Source organism: Physella acuta, unplaced genomic scaffold (assembly GCF_028476545.2).
Source record: "Physella acuta isolate Inbredline_101_S28 unplaced genomic scaffold, ASM2847654v3 ptg001357l, whole genome shotgun sequence".
Taxonomy (NCBI): Eukaryota; Metazoa; Mollusca; class Gastropoda; family Physidae; genus Physella; species Physella acuta.
The window spans coordinates 220,559-238,964 of record NW_026732872.1 but is presented as its reverse complement, the minus strand read 5'-3'; the positions used below and the strand labels follow the sequence as shown (position 1 = coordinate 238,964).

Here is an 18,406-nt window from a genome sequence, read left to right as displayed (position 1 = left end):
AATTGATAGTATCCTAAAATCACCAATTATATTGTAACATGAACACTATGGTAGATTACATCCTTACAAACAATGCACAATATGCTACAACATAATCAAGATACAAAACAATGATGTCAAAGTCCTTTTGACCTTTAAAATCATAGGTCTAACTTATTTGGGACTTTGATTGTCCTGCTTGACCTTCTCAGTGGCTTCTGATTTGGTGACTCAAGATTCTGACCATCTGGATTCTCTATCTCAGGAGGTCTAGGATTTAAATCATTAACTCCAGAATTTACATTTTCTGACTCCAGACAACTTGGTTCACTCATATCAACAGAACTTGGTTGTGGAACAAACAGTTGGTGTGAACTGATCAGATTTGGTGGGATTGACAGATTCACACTTATTATCTGCACAAGTTATTTTTAACTTTATAAGGCACAGGTCCTGTACATTGAACAATTTGACCTGGTATCCATTTTTCCTTTCTCCCATAATTTCTTAGATACACATTCTTATTAACACCAAATTCTCTTTCAATGAATGTTTGTCATGATTTACTTTTTTAATTGGCATCTGAAAGTATTATGCTATTATTCAGATCCTTAACTGGCATAGATTTCTTTGATTGATCAATTTCCTCAGGTAATCTGATAGTGCTTTTTCGTAACCAAACATACTGTTTAAAAGTAATATCCTGGACAATATCACTTTGCAACTGTGATCCAGTATTTGAAGTGGGCGTATTCAATGGCAAAAATCTTTGCTCTTTTCTTTTGATGTTACCCTTTTAGTTTCTGTAAGTGCTAATGATGTTAGCAAAGTTGTTTGATGATCACATTCCTTCTTACTAATGTATTCTCTTTAAAACATTTGAAATTGCCATATCACCATAATCATTTATTAAGTTACAAATACTTTGTTTAGGCAACTGACTGATAATGGACTGTATCTTCTCCATCTTTTATATTATCTTCACAAAGGTTTTTATTTCTTATTTTATATGGCCTTAAGTCATCATTCACAGACTCTTCAGGCCAACCATTCTTACAGTACTCATATACTTCTATTAAGCACTCATCTTTTTGTGTTTCTCTTTTAATATCATTCACACTTATATTGGAGTTATCCATGATAGTGAACAGAACAAATACATCTTCTGGTACATAGCTCAGGCTTTGGTTTTTTTTAAAGGTAATCTACTAAGACTATCTGCACTATTCTCAGATCCAGGTTTGTATTTCAATTCATAATTGTATGCAGTTAGTGTGATAGCCCATCTTTGAATTCTTGGTGAGGCATGCTCAGGTAGGGTTTTGTTTTCTCCAAATAAACCTAGCAATGGTTTATGATCTGTAAAGATGGTGAACTTCCTACCAAACAGAAACTTATGAAATTTCTTAACACCAAAAATGATGCCTAAGCCTTCCCTATCTAACTGAGAATAATTTTTCTCAGCCTGGTTCAAAGATCTACTGGCAAAAGCAATGGGTCTGTCACCCTTCTCATCCATGTGGGACAAGACTGCTCCTACACCATCTGGTGAAGCATCACATGTTAATATAAGTCTTTTCCCTGGGTCATAGTGAGTTAGTAAGGTGTCAGCAGACAAAGCCTCTTTTGCTGTATTAAAAGCAGCTTCTTGTTGTTTACCCCAGTGCCAAGTTGCATTTTTCTGTAGCAGCTTGTACAGTGGTGATAGTTTACCAGACAGATTTCCTATGAACTTTGCATAGTAATTTATCAAGCCCAAAAAAGCTCTTAGTTGTTGGGTATTTTCAGGTTTGGGTGCTTCTTTAATGGCTTTTGTTTTCTCAGGTTGAGGTCTGATACCTTGCTTGCTTAATATATAACCAAGAAAACTAATTTCTGTCAACATGAATTGACATTTATCTTTGTTTATCTTTAAACCTTTTTCACCAACAATTTTTAATACTTTATCAAGTGTTTTAAGATGTTCAGTGTCATTCTTACCAGTTATGTACACATTGTCAAAGTACACACAAACATTTGGAATATCCTTAAAAATACTGTCCATGACAGCTTGGAAAATTCCAGGGCTGGATGATATGCCAAAACATAGTCTTTCATATTGGTAGAGTCCTTTATGTGTGTTTATTGTCGTATAGACTTTTGAATCTGGATGCAGTTCTAGTTGAGTGTAAGCATGACTAAAGTCTAATTCAGTGAATTTGTCTCCTCCTGCCAAATTCAAAGAAATTTCCTCAATGTTAGGTATAGGGTACCTATTTAGCTCTATTTGCTTATTCAGTGTGGTTTTATAATCTCCACAAATTCTTATAGAACCATCCTTCTTTAACACTGGCACAATGGGTGTCGCCCAATCGGAATAGTCTACCTTCTTTATAATGCCATTAGATTCCAATCTACTTAGCTCATTTTCAATTTTATTCCTCATTGCATAAGGTGGAACTCTAGCTTTGCAGTATCTTGGATTTGTGTCTTTAATGCTTAACTTCACTGTTCTATCATTTAGTAAACCTGAATTACCAAAAACACATTTATTTTCAGATATAACTTTATCTAGTGAAGCAAGACTAGATTCTTTTACATTCTTCAATGAACAAATACTCTCCCAATTTAACTTAAGATCACTTAACCAGTTCCTACCTAGTAATGGCGGTCCATTTCCTTCAACCACAAGAAGAGGAAGTTTAACACTTTGACCATTATAACTTACATGAACCATACACTCTCCTATTACCGGAACATTGTCACCAGTGTATGTTGTTAGACACTTGTGACATGGCTGTAGAGGCACTGATTCTCCTTTGACAGCGTCAAAATCTTTCTTTGTTATGACTGTTAGAGATGCTCCAGTGTCAAGTTGGAAGCTGATGCTCTTACCGTTGATATAAACTTGTACACTGATGGGAGCATGACTTATTGATTTCACAGAGAACAGGTTGAAATCCGGCTGCAAATCAATTTGAGCATTTTCACAGGTAGAGTGGTTCATTGGTTGGGTTAGGTAGTCTTGGTGAGAGTTAACATAGTGCTGCTTTTGGTTGCGGTACTGTCTTGACTGGCTAGATTTAGCGACAGACGAAGACTTTGCAAAGCAGGCCTTGGCAATGTGACCTTGCTTACCGCACTTATAACAAGTTGCTAACTTGAACTTGCACCGATGAGATGCATGGGGACCCTTGCATCGATGACATTTTTGATAATTATTACTAGATTTAGATCTAGGATTTGAACGAGCAGGCTGTTTAGCATAAGTTGGAATGCTCTGATGGGGTTGATGTTTATTGACTAACCTGCTGTTTACTGCATGGATCCCTGAAGGCGTAAGAGATTTCGCCGCATCTGATGACTGCTGGTATGAAGTTGCAAGTTGTATTGCTTTTTCCAATTTTAGATCTGACTCGAGCAGCAACTTTCTTTGAATATCAGGGCTGTTTACACCTGTCACAAACTTTTCACATAGTCTGTCAGACAGCGTTTCTCCAAATTCACAGAATCTACTTAAATGACGTAAAGCAGCAACATATTCTGATATTGACTCGTTTGGTTGACGAGTCCTACTGTCAAATCTAGCTCTACATAAAAACTTTGATGGGGTAGGCGCATGGTGGTCTGTTAGCAATTTGCTCAGCTCGTTAAAGCTCTTGGTAGTTAGACTAGCTGGTGCGCATAAGTCTTTTAGTAGCCTAAATTGTTGAGGCCCTATGACTGTTAACAAAACAGCTCTCTTTTTGGCTTCTATCGTCACGTTGTTAGCTTCTAGGTAAAAGCTTAACCTCTCTAGGTAATCTTGAATGATTTCATCATTCGCATCAAATTCTTTTATTTGGCCATACAGCGCCATAATTCTAGAAATAATTAGCTAATAAGCTCTAGCAAACCTCTTTTTTGCGTAATTAGGTGCTCTTTCTAGTAGATGTTTATCCTTCGTCGCCAGTTGAGGTAGATTATGAATACAACGGAGATAGAAGCCATGAGTATGTAAACAGCTTTAATTGTTAACCGGCAAGGACGGAAGTACAATGCACAAGGGACATCACTCAAGATAACAATATTATAAATATAACTAATACAGAAGAGTGAGTTCCCTTGACCTCACAATTATTTCAATCTATTACAAAAGAAAATAGAAATCAAGTTGTTTTTTTTGTACTGTAGAAATTATTGAAAATTAAAAAAAAAAAGGCCCCAAGTCCTTTCATAGTGTATAGGCAGGGACCACCCCATATTAATAAGACCACAAGCGCTGCAGCAGTTTTGGTAAGTAATACAGTGAATCAGCCTATAACATTTGAATGTGAGATACGACATCCGGCACCCGTGCATTTTCACGCATCGCTAAAATCCTCAACTGAGTGGGAAACTCCCTACCCTCTCCCCCCCCCCCCACCACCCAGAAACATGCAACTCCCTTCTGTCTCCCTTATATGTACGACTAGGTTGCAACAATGCGGACGGGTATCACCAGTGTTTCTTCCAGACTTTTTTCTCCGGGGGGGGGGGGGGCACTTGAAATTTTCGGGGGGGGGGGCGGTAGACTTTCTTCGGGGGGGGGGGGGCGGACACTGTTAAAAGTATATATTTTCTATATTAATTATATAAATTTCATTTCGTTCGGGGGGGGGGGGGGGTTCTGGAAGAAACTCTGGGTATCACCCCGCTGGCAAAACATAGCGGGCTGTGTGCACTTTTACCCACGACTTGTATTTAAAAAAAATAATTTGATCATTCAAAGGCGACACATTTTTTCAATAAAATCACTGTTTTTTTCCCAAAGTTTAAAAAACCCAATTTCAAACCTATCTACATCAGTGTACAGTACAAAGAAATATGCTATGGATAAGACATACGTCTGATGAATAGTTCCGTTCCCGCTCGTTGCGAAACTTCTACCCCTTTCTTTTTTTTTTGTCGTAGGTATTAGTCTTTATTTAAAGTATATTTTATTCTAATTGGTTCTACAATAAACACAATTTGTTTTATCAGTCTATTTAGCACGTTTCCTTTTTGTCTCCTCCATAAGTCAGAGGGTGTTCACTTTGTGTCAGACCTATACATTAGAGTTTAGATCCGACGTCAGCTTGCGCCACTAACCTGCATTTCCCCCGCCAACTCCGAGTGTCGTCGGTTTAACGTGAGATCCCGGTACTTCGATTTGATGGGCTGTGGTACGGTGTTAACACGGACTTATAGTATTAAAAAAAATAAAAAAAATAAAAAAAAACAGGTACAAGCAATGGTAGTTACGTCATTTTATTAATTTAAGTTTGTGTTAGATCGTACGTGAATTTTCCCAAAAAGGTTGAAACTCCTGGATTTGTTCTACTTGAATAGTTTCATTTCTGTGTACTGTGACGGCCATGTTGTTTATAGATGATGATTATTTTACTGAGGTTTGGCAGATATTTAATATGAGGTTAGGATTTCTTTGACGATAAAAGTACAAAATTGTTTGTCCGAAATAGCTCGATTTATTGTTCAGAGTGAACGTTAGCTGAACAAATTGTGAACCACTATCGTTGTTCAGATGTCCATGATCTCAGCACCATCAACATCATCTCGGAAAACATGAGCAGACGTTGTGTAAATATTGAAAGATGAGCCGTTGGATTGTTTTCCTTCACTCAGAAACATGTTCTTAATGTCCCGATTGACTGCAACAGCTTCCGCATCGCAGCTCTCTGAGTTGTCAACATTACCTCGGACAGCATGCCGAGATGTTGAGGAAACATTCAAATAGCTCTTTGAAAGTTTTCTCTTCTTTACAGGAACATCAACATTACCTCGGACAGCATGCAGAGATGTTGAGGAAACATTCAAATAGCTCTTTGAAAGTTTTCTCTTCTTTACAGGAACATCGTTAGTGTGATCATTGTCGACGTCAACATGCTTTCTTTTTTCACTCAGCGACATGTTCCTGACGCCCCTAGTGACTGCATCAACAGCCGTATCGCATCTCTCTAAAGTCTGGCTCAAGGCATGAGTTCCATTCCGCACGTCCATTTTAACAACTAATAACAGCTTTATTCTGGTATGAAATTTAAAGGCGTTTTAAAAGGGCTCACATGCCAACTCTCTTTATATACAATTCGTGACGTCATGATTTCTTATAGGCATATATACATATATACATATATATATGTATCTGTTATCGTCGGCTGCGAGTATTGCTGTTGTCGTTCGCATCTCGCCATTACTGTTGGAATATTGGTTAGATTTTAGATACGACATTGCTTGCAGACTTTCTGCAAACTTTTGCAAACATCCACGCGAGCGACACCACCACCTACAGCTGGGGTGTGATTTGTACACCACACTGCAGTTGTGTGATTCGCATTTGAAGTCAAAGTGTTGAACGATGCAGATTGCCGTCTGTCTCGCCACAGCATTTTCTTGCCACAATACAGCCAGTCTTGTTGTAGATTAAGGTTCAGCGGCGTTGTTCTATCATGAGACAGCATCACGCACCAGCGGTCTCTCTCACCTGTGCTTGGGTTTATATAGGCTCTGGTTTGGTCACGCAACAGAAATCCTAGCGAGCGTTGGATTGGTTGGGTCGATCGAAGATTTTGTGCTGTGCGGGGCGGTATGACAGCTTGTGACCCGACATTTCTGCTGTGTGTCGTGTTGTATCACTCAGCTGGCAATACAAAACGTAGCGGGCTTTGTGCACGTTTACCCATGACTTGTATTTAAAAAATAAATAATTTGATCATTCAAAGGCGACGAATTGTTCAATAAAATCACTTGCCTTTTCCCAACGTTTAAATAACCCAATTTCAACCAATCTACCTCAGTGTACAGTAAAAAGAAATATGCTATGAATAAGACATACGTCGCATGAATTGTTCCGTTCCCGCTCGTAGCGAAACTTCTCGCCATTTCTTTTTTCTTGTTTTTTTTTTGTCGGAGGTGCTATTTCTTATTTAAAGTATATTTTATTCTTATTGGTTCTACAATAAACACAATTTGTTTTATCAGTCTATTTAGCACGTTTCCTTTTTGTATCTCTCATAAGTCCAGGGGTGTTCACTTTGTGTCAGATCTATACATTAGAGTTGGGATCCGACGTCAGCTTACGCTACCAACCTGCATTTCCCAGGCCAACTCCGAGTGTCGTCGGTTTGACGCGAGATCCCGGTTCTTCGATAAGATGGGCTGTGGTACGGTGTTAACCCGGACTGATGAAAAAATGTATCGCCCCACTGGTGCAGCATTTGACACGGACCGAAAACATGAGAGATTTAAAATATAAGGGTAAGGAGAAAGTTTTTACATAACTTTGTTAGGCCAAGCAGTGAAATGTTGTGTAGGAACCTTGTGTAATATAAACCAAATTAATTAGAATTCCAATTTAAACATACTTTAGGAGATTCTTCTTATGAGAGTAGAAATTGATGTTGAGCAACAAACTCTAGACAGTTAATGCTAGGACTTAGAATTGAAATGGAATTGGGCAATTATTCCTGACAATCAATGCAATGTTTCAAGTAATTGAAGGCCCTTCCTTTTTTAATGTGTTCGTATGTCGGTTTGAGATTTTCTGTTTTCTTTTTTTCCTTTTCGAGTTAGCCAAATGTTTGTATTTCACGACCATGGATAAATCTGTGTAATGCAGAAATATAAAAGTCAAATAAACAATGGCGGTTTATAAAATATCTCCCTCATTAGCAGACGTTGTGTAAATATTGAAAGATGAGCCGTTGGATAGTTTTCCTTCACTCAGAAACATGTTCTTAATTTCCCGATTGACTGCAACAGCCTCCGCATCGCAGCTCTCCGAGTTGTCAACATTACCTCGGACAGTATGCAGAGATGTTGAGGAAACATTCAAATAGCTCTTTGAAAGTTTTCTCTTCTTTACATGAACATCAACATTACCTCGGACAGCATGCAGAGATGTTGAGGAAACATTCAAATAGCTCTTTGAAAGTTTTCTCTTCTTTACAGGAACATCAACATTACCTCGGACAGCATGCAGAGATGTTGAGGAAACATTCAAATAGCTCTTTGAAAGTTTCATGCGTGGCGGTATGGCTGCTTGTGACCCGACATTGCTGCTGTGTGTTGTGTTGTATCACCCAGCTGGCAGTACATAACGTAGCGGGCTGTGTGCACGTTCACCAGAGACTTGTATTTAAAAAATAATTTGATCATTGAAAGGCGACGAATTTTTTTTCAATATAATCACTAGGTTTTTCCCAACGTTTAAATAACATAACTTCAACCTATCTTCATCAGTGTACAGTTTAAAAAATATGCTTATGAATAAAAATATACGTCATAGGAATCGTTCCGGTCTCACTCGTGGCGAAACTTTTTCCCCTTTCCATTCTCACCCACACACATACCCTCCCCCCCCCCCCCCCCCCCCTAACCTGAGTCTCAAAACACAGTTTCGCAATTTTTAGGTCTATCTGTCCCTCCATCTTACTTCTATTAATAAATGTGTATATTCTAAGAACTGTAGACCGCTATGTGTTTTTTTGAAAAACAAGCGGTTATGTCTGTAACACGATTTCACTGGAAGCGACATCCTTGTTAAACATTTTTGTACTGCAACCAAACAAATCCAACCAACAAATCCAACAAACAAATAATGATTTGGATTTTTAAGGACTTTATGAAAACGCGATAGGCTTTTCAACTGTTGTCACCACTCTACCCTATAAAGTAAGATGGCGTCAAACTGAACATACCTCAACAATAAAAATTTAAGCAATTCGTTAATTGGCTGAAATTTTCCTTCAAAAACTCTAGGCAGTTAACACAAGGACTTAAAATTTAAATGGGATTGGGCAATTCTTCCCGACGATAAATGCAATATTTTATGTTTAAGTAATTGAAGGTCCTTTAATATTTTAATGATGTTTGTAGGTCTATTTGAGATTTTCTTATTTCGCTTTTCCGTTCCTAGTCTTTTTGTCTACTTTTAAAAAATGTAATAAAAATAATTTCCGAAGACTTTAGATCTATGGTTTTTATCCTCGTTTACCAGTGATTTGCACAGACTTTTGAATATCTCCGAAGGCTTTGTTCTGAAAATAGTTTGTAGTTAGTTAAACATTTGTATTACCCAACAATGGGTAAATACTTGTAATGCAGAAACTCAAAAAGTTACATAAACAATGGCGGCTTATAAAGTATCTCCCTCAAGTCGCTGACTCCTAAACTATATGTTTGTCCGATGAAAATTAAATCCATCGCCAATAGCAGGCTGTCTAAAGGCTCCCGTATGACTCATCCAAAAAAAAATCGATGAGGAATGTACATCTGTCACCGAGTTGATAGAATGTTTACCTCAATACAAACAGGGCGGCAACTATACACACATTACCATAAAATCAATAATGTGAATAACTGCTGTGGAGAAAGTAAATGCGTGCTAATTAAAACACACATGAGTAGAAGGAAGGCAAAAGCAATATCTTGCACATTGATTAATTATGATCGCAAAGAGCTAAGTCCAGCCTACTGTTTAGATGTACCGAGTCTGTCGAGTTGAAATCTAAATCGTATTTGTATATCTTGCACCACTCATTGACGTTCCGAATCATTTTTACCCAATTTATTGTCACATTGTCTTTAACAGACGTTTTAAATTGTCGACCTTTGAACTTAAGTAACTTTTCAGGCCCAAGTCCATATTTAAAATACTGACAAAAACAATTGTTACTTGGTTTGCTCGATTCTTTGTCAAAACTCTTCGTTATTTTTTTAATAATCTTTTCTTATATTTTTCTTATTTCTTAAAACTGCCTTCATATGTATTCAACTCTTTTACTTATGTATTATGTTGAGATTGTTCTAAAACACATATGCTAGACACTTTCCCCTTTATTTAGACCCTCTCTCTCCTATTTATTTAGACCCTCTCAAAGCCCTCTGTAAAGAAAGTCTCTGTCTGTAGACCCTCTTTAAATGTATAAACTACTAACTTCAGAACTCGGTGTCACCCCACTACACACACCGTCCATCATTACCCATATTAAACTCGTTTCCAAGAAGATACAAAAATAAACCAGATACAAAGAAAATCAAGTGGGTCAGAGCGCCAGAGGTATATGGAACATGTTCGACATGTTTAGACTGTGTTCATGATATTTCTCAGAGCTGTCGTGTTTTCCTCTGACAGATTTTATTTAAATGTGACTGAATGATAACCCTAACCCATTCATCTGGGTGAATGGCTTTAGAAATGTAGAAAATGGCACAAGACACGGGTCATTAAAGATCTTTAGTTGGCGGCCCACAAACCCTCCAGGTGAGGCTGGTGTGACGATGATATAATATAATGTATAGGATAAAGCAGTACTAGGCACCATATTTTTAGCACCCGTACATTTTTGTAAAGATTTCTACTAATCCAAGTATTTTCTAATATTGAAACTATTGCATCATTATTCTAACACATCCCATTGGACCAGTATGTAGGATAAAATAGTCATCATTTTATACATTAGACATGAATTCTTGTGGTTTATAGTTGAATAAACAGTTATTTGTGGACCATTTGTGTAGCAGAAAATCAGTTGCTCAGGGTTAAGATTCTTGGCTGTACAAAGAGGTGGGGTTAATTGATCTGCCTTTGTGCTTTCCCCTGAAACAATGTGTGCTATAAATGACATAACATGACATGGAGGTGAGAAATTTTGAGTGAAATTTTACTCTGAGAGCGATAAAAACTATAGTCTAGGAAAACTGGAAAAATGTCGGCCATTTTGTTTTGGCAAAAAACAATCACTGTGTAAAAAAATAATAATCACCAAAATAAAATTATTCTAACAAACGGTGTTAAAATGTACAGCAAACAATGTGGTTTATTACAAATTGAAGTTTCATAAGTTGTGTCTATAGGGAAAGAAAGTTGACAAAATGGTTTTATGGAGGTGAGAAATTTTGAAGAAAGAGCAGTGGGATTTACTTTCTGTTTCATCTCCTCCTTGTTAGGCAAAACGGGTCATAAATTACATAAGATGAATCTTCTGCTTCTCTGTTATCAAAGAACAGCAGCGGTTGTTATCTCGGAAGTAGATTTATTGTTTCATAGTGGGGGATTTGTGGGGGGGGGGGGTAGGGTCCCGACTAGGGATGAACACCAAACGGTGCCTATCGTCTGTTTTACCCTATTTATATGTTATATATATATATATATATATATATATATATATATATATATATATATATATATATATATATATATATAATTTTATATGTGAGTTTGTGTGTGTGTATGTATAACTGTATTAACATTGGTTAACCTGAGTCAACTAAAATCCACCCATCCCTCTCCCACTCCCTATTTCTCTCTCCAATATTACAGGTTGTAGCTTGGAATGGGCAGAGCTTATGCTACACTCAACCCTTTGTTCGGGTTGTCCTGTTAATTTTACGTTACATCGGACCATCCAACAGAATTCTATGTCGTGATTGACAGTAAGTACAAGTAAAACTTTTCGGTCGGTGGGGCAGGCGAAGAAGCTGACCAAACATTTATTTAGTTATTTCCCCTTAATCTGTAAAGAAAACATGAACTACTTCCCTTGTTTTACAAATGTCCTAGGTGAACGATTGCGAGCCAGCAGTGATGTGGCTGTCTGGGCTGCACATCCCCGAGTCGTATCTGACGGCGCTCGTGCAGGCCACGTGCAGGAAGAACGGATGGCCATTGGACAAGTCCACCCTCTACACCACAGTCACCAAGTACACGGACCCTGATGACGTCAACGACCGGGCCTCCAGTGGTAATTAGGCGGCTCATTCAATTAATTGTGTTTGAGCCGGACCTCGCAACAAAGGAACATAATCGCACTGAGTCCTACAGGGGTTGTGTCTTATACTTAGCACAGACCAGCTGTACACATACTCAACACATAGTCATATGGATACTCAACGCATAGTCACACATATACTTAACACATATTCATGCACATACTCAACACTTAGTCGCACACATACTCAACACATAGTCACACAAATACTCAACACATAGTCATACACATACTCAACACAAAGTCCTACACATACTCAACACATAGTCATACACATACTCAACACATAGTCATACATACACACAACACATAGTCACACATATACTTAACACATAGTCATGCAATACTCAACACATAGTCACACACATACTCAACACAGACTAGCCCTACACATATTCAACACAAACTTGTCTATGATTATTTAACATAAACTAGCTTATTTGACTACAAACAGAATATCGCTGAACAGTTTAAACTTTTAGACTAAACAAACTATTCATTGATGACAATTTGTTTTTTTACTTTTTACTTTCTCGTATATACGTAGTATAGAGAAAGTATTGTAATCGTGCAAAAAAAAAAATCGAGATTTTTACAAATCTCGACGTTTTACACCTCACTGATACGGAAAAACATAATTTTGCAATCTTGTCCGTATGTCTGTGTGTGTGTGTGTGTGTGTGTCTGTGTGTCTGTGTGTAAACACGATTACTTGAGTACCGTTACAGCTAGGTTGATGAAATTTCATATATAAGTATTATATCAAAATCGTAGATCCGTATCAACTTTTGAGCGATTTCCGATAACCGGAAGTGGTACTTTTTCTACTTTGAATTTTTCAAAAGCCTATAACTTGAGTACTAATTCAGATAGATAAATGAAATTTCACATGTAAGTAAAAGATCTAATTCTCTACCTTCTGTTAAATTTTGAGTAATTTCCGTTGACCGGAAGTAGTAATTTACGCTACTTCCGATTTCTCAAAAAACTAATGTAAATTTTTAAAGTACTAATAATATTGCGCATTATTATGCACTTTTGTTTCGGCGTTTGTTTGGTGCGCAATGTTTTTTTCTATGAGATTCTATTCTATTTTTAAAAGTTTAAGTAATTAAAAATCATGTCTACATTCCAAGTTATATAAGAATATTCGAGAAAGTTTAGGGGAGATCACTCCCGGTTTATTTTTTGTTTTGTATAGATTCAAATAAATTTTCTGTAGATGAAACGATGAAAAATAAATCTTGTGGAATCCCACAACTTGTTGTTTTAAATGTAGCTTTAAATTTGTTCTTTGTTTTTACTAATAAAGCGTCAAAATGTGTCTAGTCTAAATTTGTCCCTTGGGTCGGTAAAGCTCATGGTGCTTGTTAGCTGGAGAGAGCAACCCATCTAGGAGAGACAACTCCAAAATTTAAAAACTGCTGCATTGTTGATTTTTCTTGGATAGACAAAGACTATGAAAGTCTGGTATCTAAAATGTATAGCTTGTTTCTATTGGATCCGCATCATATTCACAAAGAAAGAAAAATGCAACATCAGATGGAGAGACAACTCCAAAATTTAAAAACTGCTGCACTTTTAGATTTTTCTTGGATAGACAAAGACTATAATAGACTGGTATCTAAAATGTATAGCTTGTTTCTATTGGATCAGCATCATATTCACAAAGAAAGAAAAATGCAACATCAGATGATTATGTCCTAGTTTTAAAAAAAATTAATAAAAAACGTTTTAATAACAAGTTTTTATGTAATAATGCACTAAAAAGTAGATAATAAATTATAGACTACTATTTAAATAACTATAAAGAAAAGCGTGGGTCACTTTAGTATCTATTGGATACCTTTACTAATGTTAAGGAAGACACCCACGCTTTTCTTTATAGTTATTTAAATAGTAGTCTATAATTTATTTTCTACTTTTTAGTGCATTATTACATAAAAGCTTGTTATTAAAACGTTTTTTATGAATTTTTTTTCAGTACTTTACATGTTTTATTTACAATAGAGTTACATGACTTAAAACCATTGCGCGCCTACTGAACGTGGTGGCGCAGCCATTGAACGTGATGGCGCAGCTATTGAACGTGATGACGCGTGTGGTGTGGTTGACAAGACATGCCTACTAATTCGGTCCAAATTTTAATTAATTCATAAAAAATTAATTAGGCATCCAATTAAGTCAAATTTAATTTCAGATTGCATTGTCTTCATGTCTTGACCCACGTGTCAAATGTGAATAGTATCGGTCAAGTAGAAGTTGTTTCCGAATTTTCACTCCTGCGTTTCGATCTAGACAGACTGACGACTGACGAGGAAGTGAGTTAAATAAAAGCTTGTAAAAATCACGAAAGGAGTTGTGCATTCTTTTAAACAAAATTAATGAACAAAAAATCTCAAAGTAGACAAATTATCATCAGCAAACCGAAACGCATTGTCATTTGACAAAATATAGCGTGAACTATACATTTGTATTTAAACAAATCATGATCATTATTGTAAACAAATGACCTCATTAAGAGTCGTAACCTAAATGTTTCAGGAGTTGATGCATGTCAGATGATGCTAGACTCTGGGGCAATGAAAGCCATCGATGCAGAACTGACAGACACAGACCCAGCCAGTCTCTGTAAACAGCACAGGTTCAGATCCCATGAGTACTGGGACTGTGCAAACACACTACGACCCCTGTCAAGCCACAGTGACAATGAAATTGATAGTGACAAAAAAAACTGTTCAAGTACGTTCTGATGCACGTGGTGCTGTAAAACTTCAGTCTCCTTGGCGTGTTGATAATAATTATGTGTTCGAATTATATACATTGTTCTGTTCATACATTGTAACAAAGAATAAAGAATTTCCGAATCTTGCTGCATTGTTGTTTGATCCTGAGTCTGGATACCAAATGTGGCTTAGAACATGTGCATCAGCCGACGCCCCGGGCTCCCCCGCCCCGTGAGCACTACGGCGCATACACTTGTTTTAAATAGCGCCATTCACTAGGGATACGGAGGGCTACTATAATCAATGGCTAAAGAAAATAAGGGGTGTCCTCCAGGCGCCTCGGCAGCAGTATACAGTTTGGCGTCCCAAGTCTCTCCATTATGATGAGGTTATGAAACAAATTGTAGATATGCCCTTTGGGTCAGTAACTTGGCCATCCAAAGTATTGAACATACAGAAGCAGTTAATGGAACTTCAAGGAACATATTAATCACTTTGCAAACTTATAAGAAAGAAAAAAAAACCCAAATCTAAATAAATCACGAGCAACTTTAAAAAATGTGTATTTGGTTATAGGCGTCACAAGGTTCGATATCACCCGGTGCGTTTAGTGAGTGTTACCCCCACCCCGTCTAACATTTTGCATTTCCAGTGGAGTGTTACTCACTCTCCTTAATATTTTATTATTTTAACTGAATAAAACATAGTTTTGACAGTAAATTTTACGAGTTTTCGTCATGGTGTCACGCCTAAATTGTGAACCCCCCCCCCACCACCCCCCCTCCCCGCCTCGTGAAGCCTCTATAGTTTCCAAACAGGAAATGTTTACTAACATTGCAGCATAGACAAAACATTGTGGACACATTATATAACACAAAAATATGTAGTTTTTATCCCAAAACCAAACCGTATTAACATCTATTATATATAATAACTAGCCGTCGGTACCTGTTACACGTGAATTATATGCCTATATATTTTTAATGTTAAACATTTTTTAGAAGAATATTTATAAAATAGTTATTGGTTTAAACGCAATGTGCTTTACTACACGTAGAACTATATTAGTGACAAAGCAAAGAAATAATTAAATAGCTAAAAATCCGACACATTTAAAATAACATAGGCTATTAATACCTATTAGAAACAATAAAACCAAATTATATTATTAGTCAACACAACACCATATTAAATGCACACAACGATTAAAAGACTTAAATGATTCCGTTAAAAACACAGCTTTTCATGTTTATGTTTAAAAAAAAAGTTATTTGTATTCGTTTTGGCCGAGAAAATTGTATACATTTCATAAATTATTTCTCGATAAATAGATCTATAGATCTAAATCAAATTTTAATGAAATAGTTAATTTCTTCATATTCTAAAATTGGAAAATGACGCAATTGGTTTGGTTTTGGGTACTTTCCGTAGTTCAAACATTTGACATGTGACGTCATCGATTTCGGCGTTCTTGTCGCAACTATAAATACTTTTCCGGTTGCATAATAAAAAGGTGTGTTTCTATATTCGAATACATACGCCTTTATTTTTATTTTCCTTCTTTAAAAAAATTTAGTTGATACATTCAAAACATCCAACATATTATTTTCAACCAAAGTCAGTATCAACTTTTCCATATATCGTTGAAGATACTGATATCATAGCCGCTGAAAATATTTTGCGGACAGAGAGACTGAGAGAAGTGCGCAAATGGGCTTTTATATCTATAATAATAGTTTCGCTCTCTGTCTGTGTATGTATGTATCTATCTGTGCAACGCTTTTATTTATATAGAAAACACAAGCAGAGTAAAAAAAGGCATAATAATACGAAAAACGAAACGCGACGTCACATGGAACGTATAGTAGGAAATTGTCTAAAGCCGCGAGAGTAAACTCAATAATATAAGTCATTGATTCTCGAGTAAACATTGAATTAAAAAGGAAATTATGTCTAATGTTATAAGCGTTTTGCGTGAAGAGTTTCTTTCATGCATCTCTTCGGGTACGGGCGAAGCCCCTTCCCCCCCCCCCCCCCACCTACCCCTACCGTAGAACTTCTAATTAACCCCTCCCACGATAGAACGTCTAATTCCCCCCCCCCCCCTAAAAAATCAACTAAAAACGTAATATAATTTGTATAGAAAATATATACTTTTACCAATGTCGGCCTCCTCTACCCGGAGAAATGTATTCGCCCCTGCAAAAATTCAAGTGCCCCACCCCCGGAAAAAAAAGTCTGAAACGAATACTGTCTGTGTGAGTGAAATTTATCGGCCAAAAGTAGGAAACAGTTCTATATTATAGAAGTAGGCTCTACCTTTAGTTTGTATGATCTACAAATGCGACCAGTGTTTCTTTCAGAGTTATTCCTCGCCGGAAAGGGGGGGGGGGGGTTCTTGAAATGTTCAGGGTTGAGGGTGGACTAAATTTTTTGGAAGGGGGTGGATACTGGTAAAAATATGTTTTCTATAAAAAATTATATTTCGTTGAATGGGACGGTAGACGTGCTTTAGAGTGTGTGTAGGGGGTGCTCGTGGTGGAGCCCCCCCCCCTCCAAAATGCGACTTAATTCGTGTTTGAGATTAGGTGCAATGTTTAGGGATATGACTTCGACTACATTTAGTATATATCTGCAGTAGCTACGCGTAGATCAAGCTTAATTTCGGTTAAAATACCGATTCTGGTCAGAAATTCGTTTTCAATGACATTTGTTGTCTCCTGTTCAATTTGAAGTTAAGGTGGTGATTTTGGTTTTGGTTTTAGTTTAGAGAAAACAGACAACACTATCAACTTAGCGCCCGTTGTATTATCCTTCCTCAACGGGCCATTTATCTCGTATTAGGATAGTTTCGCTGTCTATCTATCTGTGTATGTATCCAGTGGCAGAACAATAAAATGCTTTTTAGGCCTCCTTTATATATATATAAACACAAAATACGAACGTAGGATACTCATTGCTGGTCTGATCGGGTTTTGAAAAAAATGCTTTTTTTTCAATTAAAACAAATTACATGTTATGTGTGTTAGGGGGTCGTCCATAAATGACGTCACACTAGTAGGGTGGGGGGGGGGGTCCGTAATTTTGTGACTGAGTGTGATGAAGGGGAGGGGGGGGGTTCATTTTGCATTATAAAAAACAATGTTAGAAAACGAGTTTTAGCCGTTATTTCGCGTTTTAGAAAACGGGTTTAATAGGTTGTAATAGGAATTGATCAAAATACTCTAAGTTGACAGAGTTCTGACAAGATTTTGGAAAAAATATCGATGTTTTAAGAAAAATTCAACAGAAATTTTGAGGGGGGTTGTAGGCTGAGGTGTGACGTCATTTCAGGGGGAGGGGGTCTGGCTTTTTGTGACGGAGGGAAGGGGGAGGTAATATCGTCAAAAAAAGCGCGACGTCATAAATGGATGACCCCCAGTGCAATTGTCTGTTTTGAAAATCAGTTTTATTTTATCTCTGCCGAAGAAAGAATATAAATACGAAAACTTTGTATAAATAATGGTGTTTCGTGTTATGTTTATTTTTATGTTTTCTCGTATTTATATTATTAATTTTAAATACATTTCCTTTTTATACAATGTCTTTCTTTAGTAAGTACTTTATAAAAAAATAATAATTAAGAGAAGTAATTTCTTTTGAATTTGTTTAGTAAAAATCTATTAAAACGAGATTATGAGCACCCCTATTTGGAAATTTAAAGAAGGGAAATAAGTCATTAAAGTGGCTTGAACGTTTGCTTATCTTTGATAAGTTTGATTGTAGGAGAAAGAGGAATCGGCTTTCACCGTGGTTTAAAAACAAAGAGAAAAAGAATATACAAGAGCTTAGGGTGGTGTCTTTAGAATAAAGATAATTCAACCGTAGCAACGGTAATCTTTTTACAAAACAACCATCAAGTCAAAAATAATTTAAAAAAAAATTATGGTCGGCTGT

At 36.7% G+C, this 18,406-nt stretch overlaps 1 long non-coding RNA gene across 2 annotated transcripts; it reads left to right on the top strand.

Annotated features, from left to right (window-relative positions):
• The first annotated feature begins 7,080 nt into the window (after positions 1-7,080).
• Positions 7,081-14,428, top strand: LOC131927002 (uncharacterized). 2 transcript variants are annotated; one of them, XR_009383593.1, is made up of 4 exons: positions 7,083-7,230; positions 11,297-11,409; positions 11,537-11,717; positions 14,289-14,428. It is a non-coding gene; the product is annotated as an uncharacterized LOC131927002 (long non-coding RNA). The 2 variants fall into 2 exon arrangements; XR_009383592.1 differs by lacking the exon at positions 14,289-14,428 and having other exon boundaries at positions 7,081-7,230; positions 11,537-12,924.
• The last annotated feature ends 3,978 nt before the right edge of the window (positions 14,429-18,406 follow it).